This window comes from Leptodactylus fuscus, chromosome 3, assembly GCF_031893055.1.
Source record: "Leptodactylus fuscus isolate aLepFus1 chromosome 3, aLepFus1.hap2, whole genome shotgun sequence".
NCBI lineage: Eukaryota > Metazoa > Chordata > Amphibia > Anura > Leptodactylidae > Leptodactylus > Leptodactylus fuscus.
This window is the reverse complement of record NC_134267.1, coordinates 60,153,308-60,173,955: the sequence shown is the minus strand read 5'-3', so window position 1 is coordinate 60,173,955 and position 20,648 is coordinate 60,153,308. Positions and strand designations below refer to the sequence as shown.

Here is a 20,648-nt window from a genome sequence, read left to right as displayed (position 1 = left end):
TGCCAAGTTTTTTTTTTTCTAAAAGTCGCCATATTCTAACACCCGTACTTTTTTATACTTCTGTGTACTGAGAGGGTCTATAGAGCGTCATGTTTTGCGGGACAAGGTGTATTTTTAAGTTATACCATTTTGGGGATTTACTATTGCTTGGATCACTTTTTATTCAAATTTTTATCAGAGGCAAAACAATAAAAAAAAATGTTGGTTTGGAGCTTCTGATTTTTTTTTTCCCACTACAGCGTTTACCGTACAGGAAATATATTTTTATGGATTTGTAGAGCAGGCGTATTTGGATACAGGGATACCTAATGTGCATACGTTTCATAGTATTTAAGTATTTTTATATGTGTTCTAGGGTATGGGGGATGATTTGAACTTTTATTATTTTTTTAATATTTTTTACATTTTTTTATGCATTTATTAGACACCCTAGGGCAGTGATGGCGAACCTATGGCACGCGTGCCAGAGAGGGCACGCAGAGCCCCCTCTGCTGGCACGCGTGCTGTCGCCCTGATCGCTCACTAACGGCGAATCCGATGCAGGATTCCCCGTTAGTGAGCGATCGCTGCCTTCAGCTGGTTGTGCAAATGCGCATCCAGCTGAAAGCTGTCAGTGTAGCTCAGTGTAGGCCACGCGTACTACGCGGCCTACACTGACTACAGAGTGTGACCTCTGAACAAGCGCGGGCGTGATGACGTAAGTCATCAGCGCGCGCAGTGAACAGAAGAGAGAACACCCGGCAGCTCTTCAGGTAACTATATTGTGTTTGTTTGCACTGTCAGGGGAGGGGGGCAACGGTAGACATTTCATGTTGTGTAGGAGGGGGCTACTGTAGACTTTCATGCTGTGTGGGTAGGGGGCTACTGTGGACCATTTTATGCTGTATGGGAGGGGGCTACTGTGGACCTTTCATGTTGTGTGGGAGGGGGCTACTGTAGACTTTCATGCTGTGCGGGTAGGGGGCTACTGTGGACCATTTTATGCTGCTACTGTGGATCTTTCATGCTCTGTGGGAGGGGGCTACTGTGGACCAGTTCATGTTGTGTGGGAGGGGGCTACTCTGGACCATTTCATGCTGTGTGGGAGGGGGCTACTGTGGACCATTTCATGTTGTGTGGGAGGGGGCTACTGTGGACCATTTCATGTTGTGTAGGAGGGGGCTACTGTGGATCTTTCATGTTCTGTGGGAGGGGGCTACTGTGGACCAGTTCATGTTGTGTGGGAGGGGGCTATTGTGGACCATTTCATGTTGTGTGGGAGGGGGCTACTGTGGACCAGTTCATGTTGTGTGGGAGGGGGCTACTGTGGACCAGTTCATGTTGTGTGGGAGGGGGCTACTGTGGACCAGTTCATGCTGTGTGGGAGGGGGCTACTGTGGACCAGTTCATGCTGTGTGGGAGGGGGCTACTGTGGAGTATACAGGTATAATCCTGTGTGGGGGCCACTGTGGGCCAGATTGTACTGTGTGGGGGGCCACTGAGGGGCAGATTGTACTGTGTGGGGGGGCCACTGAGGGGCAGATTGTACTGTGTGGGGTCCCCTCACTATGTATATCACACAGTATTTGTTTTATAGCAGACGTGAAATTAGTACAGGATGTAATAACATTGCACGGTAACTATAAAACAGATCCTGTGCGATGTAAATAGTGAAAATTAATTGTTTAAAAGTACAGAATGCAGAGACCTTTACCTTTCAGTACAAGATCTGTAAAGCCCCAGTCACATGACTGTAATTTGTGGGTCCGCAATTGTGGACCCACAGAGTTTTAAGGTTAAATTGCCGTGTTGGCACTCCGTGATAGTTTATTTGGTTTTGGGTTGCAGTTTAGGCACTCGGTCTCAAAAAGGTTCGCCATCACTGCCCTAGGGTCTTGAATCCCATGAGGTCTGATCACTAATGCAATGCATTACAATGTTGATGCATTGCAAAATACCTGCATTTCTATTGCAGGTTAAATAGAGTAGCCTGCAATAAAATCCATTGAATGACAGGCCGAGGAGCCTTCACAAGGCTCCCCACTGTCATGGCAACAGGATCCCGATGATTGCTAGGAAAATGACGGCGCCCACACGCCGCCAGAAAAATGGCGCCTTGGTCAGCTTTGACCAGAGGGGTTAATGCTCACAATCGGTGCAGGCACCAATCGTGGGAATTAGTTCTGGGTATCTACTGTATAAAACAGCAGACACCCCACCTCTATGGCGGCCGCCTGGCTCCCAAGCTTCCGCCATGTTCAAACACCCAGCATGTCAGGAAGGGATTAATATTGAGAATGGGATGTAATAAAAGATAACTTTCATTTTATTGAAATAACTATACCTAAAAATGTCCATTTTAGTGAAAGGGTCACAAAAAATGGTGCTAATACTATTGTATAGGAAGGCTCCTACACCATCAACTATTAGGGTAAGTTCACACGATGTAACGTGCAGCGTTATCTGGCACGTATACGGCGTGTCAGAGTTTGCGCGCGGTAAAAGCTCCCATTGATTTCAATGTGAGTTAGGATCGTATATGCCGCGTTATTTTGCGCCCGTAATTTTGCGGCCGGGTCATGTGACGTCCGACGTCATAGAAGAGGGCCGACAGTGGACAAGACAGCGTAGGAGCCGGGGGACACGTAAATAACAGTAATTTTTTATGTTTTTATTCCCCCGGGTCTCCGATTATTATACTCTGGGGTCTGAAAAGTGTGCAGGGGCCACTATGGGGGATAATACTGTGTGCAGGGGCCACTATGGGGGATAATACTGTGTGTAGGGGCCACTGTGGGGAATACTAGTATGTGCAGGGGACACTATGGGCTATAATACTGTGTGCAGGGGCCACTATGGGGGATAATACTGTGTGTAGGGGCCACTGTGGGGAATACTAGTATGTGCAGGGGACACTATAGGCTATAATACTGTGTGCAGGGGCCACTATGGGGGATAATACTGTGTGCAGGGGCCACTATGGGCTATAATACTGTGTGCAGGGGACAATATGGGGGATAATACTGTGTGCAGGGGCCACTATGGGGGATAATACTGTGTGCAGGGGCCACTATGGGCTATAATACTGTGTGCAGGGGCCACTAAGGGTCATAATACTGTGTACAGGGGCCACTATGGGCTATAATACTGTGTGCAGGGGCCACTAAGGGACATAATACTGTGTGCAGGGCTTACTAAGGGACATAATAGACTGCGGAGGAGGGGGTCGGTCGAGGTCTTCAGCGTCGGTTGGGGGGGGGGCATGTCAAAAGTTCGCCACAGGGCCCCGCCATTCCTAGTTACACCACTGATCAAAGCAATAGCATTTCCCGAAAATGGTAGAACTAAAAAGCACACCCGGCCCCACAAAAAAAAGATGCCCTATTCATCCCCGTACACGGACGTATAAAAAAGTTATGGCTGTCAGAATATGACGACTTTTAGAAAAAAAAAAAAAATTAAATACAGTTTTGGATTTTTTTTTAAGGGGTTAAAATGTAAATAAAACCATGCAAATTTAAGATCCTTGGAATCGTAACAAAACACAGAATACAGGGGACATGTCATTTTGGCTGCCCAGTGAACACCATAAAATCAAAGCCCGTAAGAAAGTCACAGAAATGCACCCCATTCTGAATTTTTTTTCTAGCTTCCCAGTACATTACACAGAATAATTAATGGTGGCAGTTTGCCAAAGAAGAATGGTCTAAAATTCCAGCAGAGCATTGTAAGAAACTCATTGATGATTACCGGAAGCAGTTGTTCGCAGTTATTGTGTCTAAAGGTTGTGCTACCAAGTATTAGGCTGAGGGTGCCAATACTTTTGTCCGGCCCATTTTTGGAGTTTTGTGTAAAATGATCAATGATTTGACTTTTTTTTTTTTCATTCTCTTTTGTGCTTTTTCATTGTAAGCAAAATAAATGAAGATATTAATACCAAAGAGTTTGTGCTTGCAATCATTGTCTGGAAGAAACTGAGTATTATCTGACAGAATTGAGGGGTGCCAATACTTTTGGCCAACGCTGTAGCAGCAGTCACGACAGTACCTAGAGCTCAGTGCAGTAGCGTGACTAAAGTCATGTGGGCCTGGGTGTAAACTTTTGTCTGGGACCCCAGATCCCATTCATAGAGCGAATTCTTGATAGTGTCGGTTACGGGCGCTGAAGTGATATCTCAGATACTTGAAAGGGATCCAGCTTTAGTACCCACAACTGCAGTTATCAAGAATTCAGTGAGTGAGCAGTGCAGCACCCGGCATGTAAACAATACTGGGACAAATTAACATTGCATGTAGGGGCCACTATGGGGCATAATAGTGTGTGCAGGAATGTGGGTTTGTGCGTTCTTTTTCCTCCAAACACGAAAAGTTGTGTTTCTACCAAACAGTTCCAGTTTGGTTTCATCAGACCATAGGACATTCTCCCAATACTCTTCTGGATCATCCAAATGCTCTCTAGCAAACTTCAGACGGGCCCGGACATGTACTGGCTTAAGCAGTGGGACACGTCTGGTACTGCAGGATCTGAGTCCCTGGCGGCATAGTGTGTTACTGATGGTAGGCTTTGTTACATTGGTCCCAGCTCTCTGCAGTTCATTCACTAGGTCCCCCCGCGTTGTTCTGGGATTTTTGCTCACCGTTCTTGTGATCATTTTGACCCCACGGGGTGAGATTTTGCGTGGAGCCCCAGATCGAGGGAGATTATCAGTGGTCTTGTATGTCTTCCATTTTCTAATTATTGCTCCCACAGTTGATTTCTTCAATCCAAGCTGGTTGCCTATTGCAGATTCAGTCTTCCCAGCCTGGTGCAGGGCTACAATTTTGTTTCTGGTGTCCTTTGACAGCTCTTTGGTCTTCACCATAGTGGAGTTTGGAGTCTGACTGTTTGAGGGTGTGCACAGGTGTCTTTTTATACTGATAACAAGTTTAAACAGGTGCCATTACTACAGGTAATGAGTGGAGGAAAGAGGAGACTCTTAAAGAAGAAGTTACAGGTCTGTGAGAGCCAGAAATCTTGATTGCTTGTAGGTGACCAAATACTTATTTTCCACCATAATTTGCAAATAAATTCTTACAAAATCAGACAATGTGATTTTCTGGATTTGTTTTCTCATTTTGTCTCTCATAGTTGAGGTCTACCTATGATGTAAATTACAGACGCCTCTCATCTTTTTAAGTGGTGGAACTTGCACTATTGGTGACTGACTAAATACTTTTTTGCCCCACTGTAGCAGCGGTCAGGACAGTTCCTAGATCTCTGTATATAGCAGCAGTCAGGACGGTACCTAGATCTCCATATATAGTGGCGGTCAGGACGGTGCCTAGATCTCAGTATATAACAGCAGTCAGGACGGTACCTAGATCTTAGTATATAGCAGCGGTCAGGACAGTACCTAGATCTCTGTATATAGCAGCAGTCAGGATGTTAACTAGATCTGTGTATACAGCAGCAGTCAGGACGGTACCTAGATAGACAAGAAACAGAGGTACCTCTCTCACAAAATGGAGCAACTCGAGGACTCCCTCAAGGACAGCTCATTCTGGGAGACCTGGCACCATATGGGCACAAAGCCCAAGAAAAACTCCCTCCATATACAAAACGGCAATATTCGGAACAACTACCGTATATACTTGAGTATAAGCCGACCCGAATATAAGCCGACCCCCCTAATTTTACCACAAAAAAACTGGGAAAACTTATTGACTCGAGTATAAGCCTAGGGAAGAAATGCAACAGCTACTGGAAAATTTCAAAAATTAAAATGGCCGAGTTCTTGGGTGCAGTAGATGCTGGGGAAGGGGATGCGGTGTTTTGGTTGTCTGTCTGCCCCTTCCTTGAGCTTGAGGACTGGGTTTTTTACCCCCACTTGGAACTCAGTCTGGCTGAATATAGGGTATCTGCAGAGCTCCTATTAACCCTTTCCCGACGGAATAGAAGCACTGCAGGTACCCTATATTCAGTAGACCGGGCACTGTCAGACACAGGGATACCTAATGTGTTTGTGTTTCACAGTCATTTTCTACTTTGAGAGCAGGTTCACACCAGCGCCCAATCTCCGTTATGCAGGTTTCCGTTTCCTGCCCGAGAAACATTCATGGGTTTGAAAAGTGTCCGCCGGTAAGCGTCTTCTGCTCTCCGCAGCAAAAAGTTTTTTGGGTTTTTTTAGTTGGACATGCAGGATTTTGTGTCCGGTAAAAAAAACCAAAAAACGGTTTTGTGAGAAGACACTCACCGACAGACACTGAATGTCTTCTGCCGACAGAAAACGGAAACCTGTATAACCGAGATCAGGTGCTGTGAACCCGCCTTTATATGTATTCTAGGGAAAGCAGTGATTTAGAACTTTTATTTATTATATTTTTTTTAAACTTTTTTTTTTTTTACTGTTTTTTTTAGCCCCCCCTGGGGGACTTGAACCTGCAGTCATTTGATTGCAAGTCCCACAGACGGCAATACAAGTGTATTGCTGTCTATGGGAGATTCTCTACGTTACTGTTACGGCTGGTCTATGTATATCTATAGTATATATGTACTGTATTTCTATAGTACTATAGCGATGACAGGCCTGGGAGCCTTCATTAGGCTCCCGGCTGTCGTCGGAACAGGTCAGCTCCTGCGAGCTCGCTGCGCAGGAGCCGGCCTGCAACTTTAAAGGTATGGGGCAGGCCGAAGGGGGGAGGACATCTCCCGAGAGCACCTCCACTGTAACACTTACAGCGGAGATGCCGAAGCTTATGCCTACAATTGGAAATCGCAGACATAAGCTTCAGCATCTCTGCTGTAAGCATTACAGTGGAGGTGCCGGTTTCTATGGTGACCGGTCTGCAGAGTGGCGCCATTACATTTACAGACCCGGCATCTGGACCCGGCATCCAGACACCGGGGCGGGTGCTGGGGCCCACAGCATCGCCACGCTCCTGCCAGGAGCGTGGCGATGCTGTACATTAAAAGCCAGGAATCGGACACACGCCAGGTACGGGACTGAGCTTACGTGGCCACGTCACCTGGCGTGTGATGGAGCGGTGGGGGGGCGGGGTCTGCTATCCTGGCCTGCTACTGTAATGACCTGAATATGAGCCGAGGAGCACTTTTTCAGCACAAAAACTGTGCTGAAAAACTCGGCTTATACTTGAGTATATACGGTACTTCAGAGACCTCTACAAAAATATCCCTGAAGAAGACCTAACCTCAGAACAGCAACAGATAATCAGCAAACTGTGGGATATGGAGAAAGTCATCAAGGACTTCCAGAACCTTCTGGACTCACCAATCACCATAAAAGATATACAGGAAAGAATCGCCCTGCTGAAAGGCAAAAAGGCCAGTGGTCCCAACGGCATCCTACCAGAGGTGATCAAATACAGCTCCCCCGAACATACATATGGCACTGCCAAAACTATTCACCCTCGTCCTCAACACTGGACATTCCCTCAAGATTGGAACAAAGGCCTCATAACCCCCATCTACAATAATGGAGACCGATACGACCCCAACAACTACAGAGGGATCTACGTCAGCAGCACGCTGGGGAAACTGTTCAACAGTAGAGATGAGCGAGTAGTATTCGACCGAGTAGGTATTCGAACGATTACTACGGTATTCAAAATACTCGTACTTGTTTGAATACTATCACTATTCGAAGTAAAGATTCGATTCAGAAAAAGCAGGCTCGTCCTTGCTAGTCGGGAGAGCTGGCAGCTTGCGCTTATGTGGGAGCTGACTTTTTCTCATAGGAATGCATTGACCAGCGTTGATTGGCCAGTGTACAGCATTCGACCAATCAACGCTGGTTCTGCCCAAGGCTCGTCTGTGAGGAGGCGGAGTCTAAGATTGGACCACAATGGAGATTGCTGTGTCCCGATCTTAGACTCTGCCTCCTCACAGACGAGCCTCTGGCAGAACCAGCGTTGATTGGCCGAATGCTGTACACTGGTCAATCAATGCTGGTCAATGCATTCCTATGAGAAAAAGTCAGCTCCCACATAAACGCAAGCTGCCAGCTCTCCCGACTAGCAAGGACGAGCCTGCTGCAGAAGCAGCGTTGATTTGCCACAGGCTCGTCTTTGGTAGTTGGGAGAGCTGGCAGTTTGCGGTTATGAGGGAGCTTACTTTTTCTCATAGGAATACATTGACCAGCGTTGACTGGCCAGTGTACAGCATTCAGCCAATCAACGCTGGTTCTGCCGGAGGCTCGTCTGTGAGGAGGCGGAGTCTAAGATTGGGCCACAATGGAGACTGCTGTGGCCCGATCTTATACTCCGCCTTCTCACAGATGAGCCTCCGGCAGAACCAGCGTTGACTGGCTGAATGCTGTACACTGGCCAATCAACGCTGGTCAATGCATTCCTATGAGAAAAAGTAAGCTCCTGCATAAACACAAGCAGTGTATAGCATTCAGCTAATCAATGCTGGTTCTGCAGGACGGTTCACATTAGCGTTTGCCTCCCGTCCGGAGGGAGTCCGCAGGAGGACCCCCCGAATGGAATATCAGCGCAACTGCAAGCGCTGTGTAGTTAAAGCACACGGACCCCATAGACTATAATGGGGTCCGTGCACTTTAACTGCACAGCGCTCCTCCTAAACACTCTCCTCCTGCTACTCGTGGACTTGGTGACTCTTCTTTAGTCGAATAGTGGTTTCCCCTGAAACGAGCATTTTCCCATAGACTATAATGGGATTCGATATTCGATCAAGTAGTTGAATACTGAGGCTCTACTCGAAATGAATATCGAATCTTGAATATTTCACAACTTGCTTATCTCTATTCAACAATCAATAACAGAATCCTCACCTTCCTCACACAATACGAGGTCCTCAGCAAGAGGACACCCTGCACAGCCTCATCAAGACCCACGTCCACAACACCAACAGAGGCAAAATATTTGCCTGCTTCGTAGACTTTAAGAAGGCGTTTGACTCAGTGTGGCACCCGGGTCTGCTCCTGAAACTCCTAGAGAGAGGAATAGGAGGAAGAACTTATGATGTCATCAAGAGCTCCTACACTGGAAACCAGTGCAGTGTGAAGGTGAACGGGAAAAGGACAGCATATTTCCAACAGGCCCGAGGGGTCAGACAGGACTGTAGCCTGAGCCCAACGCTCTTCAACATCTACATCAATAAACTGGCTACAGTCCTAGAGGCCTCACCAACACCAGGCCTCACCCTGAACGACTGCAAGGTGAAGTTCCTGCTATATGCCGACGACCTCCTACTTCTGTCCACTACCGAGAAAGACCTCCAAGACAGCCAGACAGTACTGGAAAAATTCAGCACCACATGGGCTCTACCCATCAACCACAAGAAGACCAAAGTCATGGTATTTCAGAAGAAGGGCCACAATAAAGCCCCCACCCTGGAGAAAACCAGCAGCTACACCTACCTGGAGCTGGAGCTCAACCAATCACTGAGGTTCAAAGCAGCAAAAGAAACCCTGAAAGGAAAAGCCTGCAGAACCTTCTACGCCATCAGAAGACAGCTGTACCACCTCAAACCACCGGTGAGTGTCTGGCTGAAGATATTTGACGCCGTCATCGCTCCAATCCTTCTCTATGGCAGTGAGGTTTGGGGCGCAGCCACCTACCCAGACCAGTCAAAGTGGGATTCCAGCCCAACAGAGACCTTTCACCTAGAGTTCTGCAAGTACCTCCTCCATGTCCATCGCAGCACCTCCAACATGGGATGCCAGGAAGAGCTAGACAGGCTCCCCATATTGCTCACCATGCAGAAGAGGGCACTATCATTCTGGACACACATACAGGGAAGCAGCCCCGGTTTTTACCACCACCAAGCCTGGCTGCGTCACAGAGCCCTGTGCAAACCCGACGCCCCCCAACCAAGCATAAGCCATCTGCCAAACCAAACCCCCAACATGCCCTGAACAAGGCTCAAATAAAAGGGGCCATTGAGAGTGACAAAGAGCAGTACATCGAGGAATGGAGAAGCGCAATAAATAACTCCAAGAAACTCACAGTGTACCATTCACTGCAAAGGGACTACACCATGGCCACCTACCTGGAAAAAACACCCCGCCCCAAACAAAGACAGGCACTGAGCCAGTACAGACTGAGCGCCCACAGCCTGGAGATGGAGACGGGACGACACAGGCAGACGTATAAGCCACGGGAGAACAGACTGTGCTAACACTGACCAAAGGGCCCTAGAAGACGAGGCACAGTTCCTGCTACACTGCACCAAATACTCAGCTGTGAGGGCCTTCTACTTCTAAAGACTCTCTGCCCACATCCCTGACTTCACATCCACAGACGAGAAGAGGAAACTCTACATCCTACTGGGAGAAGAGGCCACTGTGGAGATCGCTGCCCAATACGTGTCCAGCTGTCACCAAATGAGGGGAAGAAGAAACCCCATGGACTGTTATACCCACTAATCACCCATTCACCCCCAGACATTTCTGCCCCCCCCATTACCCACTCCCACATGTCCTAGACCCCCCCCCCCACCATACCAACCATTCCCTTATGCACCAATAGAGCTGTTCTGACTTGTTTTAATCTGATTGGATGATGAGGAGAGGAAATTCTACATCCTACTGGGAGAAGAGGAGTCGACTGTGGAGATCGCTGCCCAATAGGTGTCAGCCTGCCACCAACTAAGAGGAAGATGAGACCCCAAAGACTATTATAACCCAAATCACCCCCCCCCACACACACACGCACACACTTTACTTGCTCTGGCAATGCCAAATATCTATTCGGACGTGCCAATATAGCTTCTTTGATTTGATTATAGCAGTGGTCAGGACAGTGCCTAGATCTCAGTATATAGCAGAAGTCATGACAGTACCTAGATCTCTGTATATAGCACCAGTCAGGACGGTATCTAGTTCTCTGTATATAGCACCAGTCAGGACGGTATCTAGATCTCTGTATATAGCAGCAGTCAGGGCAGTACCTAGATCTCTGTATATAGCACCAGTCAGAACGGTATCTAGATCTCTGTATATAGCACCAGTCAGGACGGTATCTAGATTTCTGTATATAGCAGCAGTCAGGACGGTATCTAGATCTCTGTATACAGCAGCAGTCATGACAGTACCTAGATCTCCGTATATAGCACCAGTCAGGACGGTATCTAGATCTGTGTATACAGCAGCAGTTGGGATAGTACCTAGATCTCTGTATATAGCAGCAGTCATGACAGTACCTAGATCTCTGTATATAGCAGCAGTCAGGACGGTATCTAGATCTCTGTATATAACAGCAGTCAGGACGGTATCTACATCTCTGTATATAGCAGCAGTCAGAACGGTATCTAGATCTCTGTATACAGCAGCAGTTGGGATAGTACCTAGATCTCTGTATACAGCAGCAGTCATGACAGTACCTAGCTCTCTGTATATAGCACCAGTCAGGACTGTATCTAGATCTCTGTATATAACAGCAGTCAGGACGGTATCTACATCTCTGTATATAGCACCAGTCAGGACGGTATCTAGATCTCTGTATATAGCAGCAGTCATGACAGTACCTAGATCTCTGTATACAGCAGCAGTCATGACAGTACCTAGATCTCTGTATATAGCACCAGTCAGGACGGTATCTAGATCTGTGTATACAGCAGCAGTCGGGATAGAACATAGTTATAGTATATAACACTACATGTGCCTAGACCTGTTAGTTTTTGTTCAGTGCTGCATATGACAAGGTATTGTATGTATTTTAGCAGCAGTTCTTGCTTTGTGACCTGCCATATATTTTGGAGTCTCACAGATCACTGGGACAGGGGGGGAATAAACCAGTTGTAACCCTCTCAGCTCTGCTGGATAATTGAAGTAGATCTGCGAGGGTGAGACTGCTGTTAACCCTATGTGGTTTGGGACTATTTGCACACATACAAGGTGGGGTGTTTGCTGAAATAAAACATTCTCTTCTTTGTACAAGACTTATTCTCAGTTACATTATTGAATATGGCCACACCATGAATAAAACACATCCGATCTCTCAATAAAATGGTGGACAGCCATACTGGTAGATGATGGAGATCAGGTAGAAGATATTAGGGGAGGCTATACATAAGCCCAATAGTAGCAGCAGCTTTCCTTCCTTGTGACCCTCTCAGTATAATGCACATTGTTATGGTCTGGTTATTGTCATGACATGAATGAAGTTGTGTTTATTGCCTGCTATGCCTTCCTCTCCCTTCCCTGATATTCATGTAGAAATGGTTGTAACCTTCTAGCAAAGGATGTTCTGCTGCTCCCCTGCTGCTTGGTCACGCAGGCGCACAACGTAAATGGTCCTCTCTTTCCCCCCTCCCTCAGCTTCTCTCTCACACTCTATCACTCCCTCTATCTTCTATGCTTCTCTCTCTTTCCTCTCTTCCTCTATTTCTGCCGGCTGGGTGCTGAAGTTGGGCGGATGGCAAGAATACATCTCGGCTAGAGAGGAGAAGAGCCTGTCCCGGACAGCTACGAGCAGCAGCCGCATCCACAGGCAGTGGGTAAGACCTCCATACAATCCTCGTCCACCTTGCCATCACTTGTGTGTCTCCTCATGCTAGAAAGCTGGCATCAGCCATGGCAAGAATCACCTCAGAGGCAGCAAATGGCAGCATGTCACTGCAGTGTTATGGTAGTGGCCCCATCCTACTGCATAGGCTGCTATGTAACAGGTATCTCCCCATTGCTATGGCTGGAGTCTATGTGTTCACTGTGACATCTGGATTGTGCATTTGTCTGCTGGTGCAGTAGCCGGATTTGCCTTCCCAGCATCACACCAGCAGCAGCAGCAGCGGCGGCAGCGGCCAGGGATGGATGAAGAGTAGATACTAGCAGCAGCTGCAACAGATATGGGAGGGGGCTAAGAATCCCCCTCATCAGGAAACATTATCAAAACGTGAGAACTGGAGGCGGTGGAGGTGGAAGAGGAGGAGGAGAGGGGAGAAGAAGCAAGGAAGGGAGGCGGGAATCCAGGAGGAAAAGCTTCCAAATGATGTGGATCTATATATACTGTATATATGTATATAGTGTGTGCCATATCGCTTTCTATACACTAGAAGGATGTCCACCTCCTTTATAATATACAGGGCGATCAATAATCTGTATATATTGCAGGGCTCTGACGGTGAATTAAGGTCATTGTCGATTTCCTAGTGTATCCTAGTGAGCCGGGGGAGGAGAGATGCATAATATTTATGTCTTCTGTAATGCATTGCAATTAAAGTGAAGGAACGCCTACTGGATCTACTACACTATGTTGGCAAATCCCTGTCTGATCATTGCACATTGAGCGTACAGTATGTAAATATTGATAGATGTTTACTAATTACATAGTGATTTGCGTTCTATGGACGCCGCATCCTCTTAAGGAATGAGCTGGAGATCTGATCTACCTCCCTTCTACACCATAGATCTTTGATACATTGTAAGAAGCCTTTGATTCCAGGCATGTTGTCACATTTTATCAGGGATCCATTATAGATGAAAGCCATAAATAGGATATTTTTTAGCTGGGTGAATTGAGGATTGTACATGAATTCGTTGTAAATCGGGGTGAAATACATTCACGAAGACGTATAAATTATATACCTATACATGCACACAGTTTATATAGGATGGTGAAGTCCTCAGAATGTAAGTGGTGATTTACGGTTTCTCTGTCATTCAAGTATATTGGGTAAAAAAAATCATTATTTGAGGGTTGACTTGGACAAACTGGTTCTTTCATTGTATTCTATGAGACGGGATATTAGATAAACCTGCAGAATAGCGAATTGAGCAGACCAATTTACTTGTCTATTCAGATTAGCAACTGCTCCAGCAGACTGAACGTAATGTAAATCTAAAAAAATAATATGGTTTAAAGGGTAAATTGTGGCACATCAATTGCCATACTAAGAAAGGGATCTGCTATTAAGTTTATGTTGGGGACAGCATAATGTGGTGACATGCTCCCTCATTTACCAGGCAGTATGGTATAGTATGAGAAAATCACGTTTTGTGGGGTACAGCCCACGCTGAACACTGTAAGGTAGGAGTTCTCAGGATGTATCATCTGCCGGCTCTTCCTCTTGTTCTGCCATTGATTGACAGCTTTCTCCCTATGTACACGAAGACTGAGGCCACAAGTTGTGAAAATGCAGCGTTTTTGCCTGATGCAGAAGCGCAGCAGAAAATAATGCTGCATTTTACAGTACTAGCAAAGTGAATGAGATTCGGATTAATGTTATCCACAAAAAACAGCTGCAGAAAAAAGCTGTTTTCAAAAACATGTGAATTTTTGAATAATGCGATATGCAACTTTAGCATCAGAAACACAAGCGTTTTCACTATAGATTTAATAAGGGACCTGCAGAGAAAATTTCAGCCAAGACATAATGAACAAACTAAATGCATTTTCGCTGCAATTTATCGGCTGCATTTTTTTAGGCGGCGTCCACACTTGTGCCCCGTGTCCACCTGCCGGGTCTTCGTACTCTTCCCCAGAGAAACTGTATTGGAGACGGCTTCTTGGCGATCAGTTTTAAAACCCATTCATTTCAATGGGTTTTTAAAGCAAACCGCTGGTGTCCGTATGCAGCCTCTCCACGGGAAACCGTTTTTTTTGCACAGACATAAAGTTGGACATGTCGGACTTTGTGTCCGTGCCAAAAAAAAGGCTGCATACGGACATCGGCGGTTTGCTTTTAAACCTTATTCAAATGAATGGGTTTTAAAACTAACCGCTGGGAAGCCGTCCCCAATGCAGTTTCTCTGGGGAATAGGACGGAGACCCGGCGGGCGGACACGGGCGCAAGTGTGAATACCCCCTTAGGGTTAGTTCACACGGAGTTCTGCGTGTACACATTCAGTACACTGACATCCCGTCACGGCATTCCGCGATGGATTAGGCCCAAATGAATGGGCCGGAGCCTCGCTCTGCGGACGCCGCGGCTGATTCAGTCGCAGAATCCGCTGCAAGATAGAGTAGCTCGCTTCTTTTTTCCTCTACTAGCTAGCAGAAAAAAGAAGCGAGCGGCTCCCATTGAAGTCAATGGGTGCAGTGGATTTTGAGGCGGATTCCACGTCAAAATCCGCTGCCAACTTGCCCCGTGTGAACTAGATCTTAGTTGGATTTTGCTACATGTGGTCATAAACTAAAGGACTACTACTAAAGACTACTGAATCAAAGCACACAACTTGTGCGCTCAGTGGTGAGTGGGCAGAGTTAGCGCTGGCTTATAAATAAAGTGGACCGTGGCAACACAGTGGATCAGCGGTTAGCACCTCAGCCTTGCAGCACTGGAGTCCTGGGATTGAATCCCGCCAGGAGCAACATCTGCAAGGAGTTTGTATGTTCTCCCTGTGTTTGCGTGGATTTCCTCCCATTCTACAAAGACATACTGATAGGGAAAATGTACATTGTGATCCCTATATGGGGCTCCCAATCTACATTAAAAAAAATGAATAAAATAGACTGGAGACAACATGCATATCATTTAGACGTCACTTGGCTCACACTGCTCCTGACAAATATGACTTTATAGTGAGACGTGACAGCGCTGAAATCAGGGTCTCTGTCTTTGCCCTCAGATAGATCAGCCTAAACCTGATGATGGAGACCCTTGAAGGGAATCTATCATCAGTCAGACCCTATACAAAAGATGCTTAAAGTAGTATCCGTCAGTGGGTGTAAATCATAACCTATATGCCTGCTAATTGTATTGCCCACCCAGTCTGCTTTGCTAGGAAGCTCCATGTGGCCGCAGCCATGATTCCTTTAATTAAAGGGGTTGTCCAGTTTGTTTTTTAAATTTTTACCTATCCTCATGATAGGTTATGATTGGTGAGGACCACCATTGATCAGCTATTACAAAGAGCCATAGTGCTTGTGCAAGTGCCGTGACCTCTTTACTGTTTACATTGCACGCCGTTTTGTTTCCTGTAATTACAGTCTTGTCCCATTCACTTCTGTCCTCAGGATAAGTCATCAATAAAAATGAACTTGACAACCCTTTTAAGATACTCATAGTAATGTGCTTTAGTGGCTACTATAGCACTGCTGAATGGTCCCCAGGACCTCAGTATGCCTAAATATGTTCTCTGCAGTACTCCATAGTTCTGCGGAGATGATAGAGTTAATGAGACTTCTATAACTTGTTTCTTTGCTTCTTTTTTGAACAGAGTTCAGTATAACATATTGTATGTATCAATGCGATGTCCTCACAATATGAGAGTTTAGGCTGTTGGTAGGAGAGATCTCGCTGTATCTCACACACACAGAGTTGTCTTATAAAATGTGCTGCGTCTGGTAAGTGTTTGCGGCATTTAGCAACATGGCCGACAGACCAGCAAGTAATGCGCTAGATGAGTTTATGATTGGAAATAAGTGCAATGTCTAGTTAGTCCTTTGGCTGGGGTTACATAGCATAGAAAAGCAACATTTTCCGTTTTCTAAGCCTGGAGTGAATTTAGTACAAGAGAGACATATACCGTAAGTGCCACCTTCATATTTCTCATTCCATTTGAAGCCAGTCTTGGCTTTGGATCAAAAAAAAACAAAACAAAATGTGCAACAAAAAAATGCAGCTTTTACGCCGTGTGTGGCGTCAGCCTTAATGGGTGTCCAGGCATAGTTCCTCTATGACTATGCCTGGGAAAGAAATATGAAAATGGTGACCTGGCGCCCATCTGGTGGAAATAATGGACTCCCGTCAGGAGTCCACCAGGCCAATTGCAACTCTTTCCCAAACACCGATCCGCACAGTGGGTGGTGGTGCAAAATAGAAAAGATAAATGGAAAAACTGGGAAATGATAGTGCACTGATGGCAGCAAGAACCGCAATGCGTTGCCACCACGGTTTTTCCCTCAAAACTTTTTTTTTGCGGGTCATTCCATGGGGTCTTAGCCTAAGGCTGAGTTCACACGCGGATTTTTGGACTGGATTTTTATGCAGAATCCACCTCAGAATCCGGTCCAAAAAAACGCCTCTCATTGACTTCAGTAGGAGCCGGTCACTTCCTTTTTTCCGCTAGTTGTATCTCCCCGCTCGCGGAAAAAAAGAAGCGACCTGCACTTTCTTGCCATGGATTCCGTGGGGGAATCTGCGGCAGAGTCCGTGGCGTGACACAATTCCCTCCTGGCTAGGCCCATTCATTTGGGCCTAATCCGGAGCAGAATGCCGCGACTGGATGCCGATGCAGTGCACTGGCATCCAGTCACAGCTGGCCATTTTTTGGACCGAATTCTGAGTCAGCTTCCACCTCTAAATCTGGTCCAACAAACCTGTGTGAGCCCAGCCTAAGGCCTCATGTTGTGGAAACACAGCTTTTTTTTGTTGAAGATTTTGTTATGGATTTTTGAGCCAAAGCCAGGACTAGATTGAGCAGAAGTTAGAAGTGTATGAACTTTCTATATATTTCTGATTTTATGTGTAGCCATTCTTGGCTTTGGCTGAAAAAAAACGCAACAAGATCTGCAACAAAAAAGGCTGCGTTTCTGCAACGTGGGGCCTTAGGCTAAGGCCTCACGTAGCGTGTTTTTTTCCACCACAGTTTTCACAGACTTTCTGCTTCAAATATACCTATAGAGAAACCGCTATATGTATGTAGGTGTAATTGACATGCTGCCATTTCCAAAGATGCGTTGGTTTTTAGAAATCGCAGCATTTCCGCTGACCAAATTTTTCTGCAGTGGGATTCGCTAGAATCCTATCCACATTGCATGACTGCAAAAAAACACTGTTTAAGCCACATGGAGTCGTAGTCTTAGGCTAAGGCCTCACATAATAAACCACAGCTAAAAAATGTGGAAAAAACTAAGAAAAATAAGTTTTTTCTTCCCTTATTACACACTTCTGTTTTCATAGTTTACATTGACCTTCTATATTTTTCAAAAAGCAGCTTTTCTGCAGCTCTTTTATTTGGCAATGTGTGAATGAAATTAACTAAAATCTAAATTCACATTACTGATCCTGTATAATGCAGCGTTTTTTTATGTGTTTTCGTAAAGTTTACCTTAGCCTCTAGCTAATTCCATCCACACATTGCTTAAAATAACAACTGTAGAAAAGCTGTGTTTTCCCTATAGATTTAATAAGGGAAGAAAAACTGCAGAGAAAAATGCAATAAAAAATGTGTTTTTGCTACATTTTTTTCATCTGCAGTTTTTAGCTTCATTTCGCTATGTGGGGCCTTACTATAAGGCTAAGGCCCCACGTTGCGGAAATGCAACTTTTGTTGTTGCAGATTTTGTTGCGGTTTTTTCAGCCAAGAGTGGCTACAAATGGAATTGGAAATACATAGGAAGTACTTATATTTCTAACTTCTGCTCAATCTAGTCCTGGCTTTGGCTCAAAAAACCGCAACAAAATCTGCAACAAAAAAAGCTGCATTTCCGCAATGTGGGGCCCCAGCCTAAGGCTAAGGCCCCATGGGACGGCGGGAACGCATCACGGTTCTTCTGGCAGCACTTTAAACAGAAAGTTTGCGGAGTTTTCCTCCAACGGACTTTCTGTTACAATGATATCTACGGGAAAGCCGCCAGAGTTTACGTAGATATAATTGACATGCTGTGATTTTCAAAACTGCACTGTTTTTGGAAACCGCGGTGTGTTTTTGCTGCAGATTTTACCGCAAAGTGGGCTTGGGATTCACATGAATCCCATTCACTTTGTAGTTACTGTATAACGCCACAATTTTTCCTGCACCGTTTCCGCCGCAAGCAAATTGTTGCATTTCAGACCTGTGGGGCCACAGCCTAAAAGACGTTTTCCAGGCTTAGTAATTGATGATCTATCCTTGGACCCCTGCTGAGCAGCTGTTTGAAGAGACTGCAGCGTTAGTCACTGCGGCCTCTGAAACTTACTAAGCAGTGCGGCGTGCTTTTGTTTGGCAGCTGTGCTTTTTAGTCGGACATGCAGGACTTCGTGTCCGGCTAAAAAAAATGGTTTCTCCGCGCACAGGCAGAAGACGCTCATGGGTGGTCACCTTTGCAAACCCATTCAAGTGAATGGGTTTTAAAACTGACCATCGGGTTTCCGTCCCCTGTACAGTTTCGCTGGGGTAGAAGACGGAAATCCGGCGGAATGCAGAAACTGGACAGCGAGCGCAAGTGTGAACCCCCCTAAGCTGACTTTTTTTCTGCGGCAAATCCTAATTTATATCAATACCATTTTTGGGATTGAATGAAATTTTGATCTTTTTTTATTCCTTTTTTTTGGGTGGGGAGCAAAATTGCATTTTGACGATTTAGATTTTTTGCGTGTTATGGACATTTTCGGACATGGGGATGCCTAATGTGTTTATGTTTATTGATTTTTAATTGTGATCTAGGGAAAAAGAGGTGATATTTTTTAAAATGGCAGCAGTCTAAGGGCCCAAATTCCTTCCATTAATAACTATTAGTTCATTACTATAGTCATCAGGCCATTTGGGTGCTCACTGCATCATAACTGACTATGATACAATGACGGCTGAGTTCATTCCGGTAAATACAGTCCACACACAGGCCGTTTTTAACCAGGAAGGCCTCGTGAAAACAGCCCTAAGAGGCCTCGGTCACATTTGACCGAAGCATCTGAAGGATTAATGCCTGTGATCAGAGTCCTGTGTGTAGAGGAGACCCAGTGGCTATGCTGTGTGCAAATCAGTCTGTTTTTCATTAATAACGTGACTGTCTGTCTGTTTTGGATGGCCGAATGTTTAGAAAAACAGATGAATTTCATTGTTCTTTTTTTTTTCCCTGGCCACTCATGTGCTCTCAGACGTAACTTGAATATCAATCCTTTTTTACATCCATTAGACATGGATCCATTAATTTCTATTTGGTCCATGTGTCAGTCAAAATTAACAGATATAGAAACTGTCCGTTCTATAACTAATTGTAAATGTTAGTTCTATAATTTACGTTTTTTCTGTCACTCCAAAAAGATGAACAGTTGAATACATGAATTATTTCTCATAGTTATTAAAGTGAAACAAGCCGTAATGGGTAATATGGACTAACGTGTATGGCTGCATTAGTATGACAGTGATCATGTGATCATATATCCAATGGCTTTTCAAGCCTAGTTTTATCTAATGTGTATGGCCACTTTAAGGTTAGTTCACATGCAATTCCGCATGTGCATATTCCGTTGCGGCTGCCGCAACAGGATGCCGGTGCAGTGCATGGCATCCCGTTGCGGCTTTCCGCTCTGGATTAGGCCCAAATGAATGGGCCTAGTACGGAGCGTGCTGCCGTGAGGCGAATCAGCTGGGGATTCCGCCTGAAGAAAGGGCTACTCGCTTCTTTTTTCCTCTAGCGACAATATGCCACTAGCAGAAAAAAGAACGCTAGTGGTCTCCACAGACCACCATTGTGAGGGGGCAGATTATGACTTGGATTCCGTGCCATATTCCGCCCCCTCTGTGCACGTGTGAACTAGCCCTTAGGCTGAGGCTACACATTACACAAAAACTGCACTTTTGTGGTAGAGTTTGCTGCCAAAGGAGCCAAAGTCAAAAGTGATTTCCAAAGGAGTATGAAGAGTAAAGGAAGTGTAAACACTCACTCATTTTGGCAAAATAAACGTGTAAAAAATATACGTGTAAAAATAAGACTCCCATTGACTTCAATGACATTTTTTTACACGTGTAAAAAAACACGTCAAAATAAACGTGTAAAATGTCATTGAAGTCAATGGGAGTCTTATTTTTACACGTGTATTCTTTACACGTGTATTTTGCCAAA

At 45.5% G+C, this 20,648-nt stretch overlaps 1 protein-coding gene across 2 annotated transcripts in view; it reads left to right on the top strand.

Moving 5' to 3' along the window:
* The first annotated feature begins 12,347 nt into the window (after positions 1–12,347).
* The window catches only part of RGS17 (regulator of G protein signaling 17), a 66,955-nt gene continuing 58,654 nt past the window's right edge, over positions 12,348–20,648 (top strand). Inside the window, exon 1 of one of the 2 annotated variants that reach the window (XM_075267650.1) lies at positions 12,348–12,438. The gene's annotated coding sequence lies outside the window, so the exon portion shown is untranslated. The remainder of the gene's footprint in view (positions 12,439–20,648) is intronic. The other variant, XM_075267649.1, reaches the window with a different exon arrangement.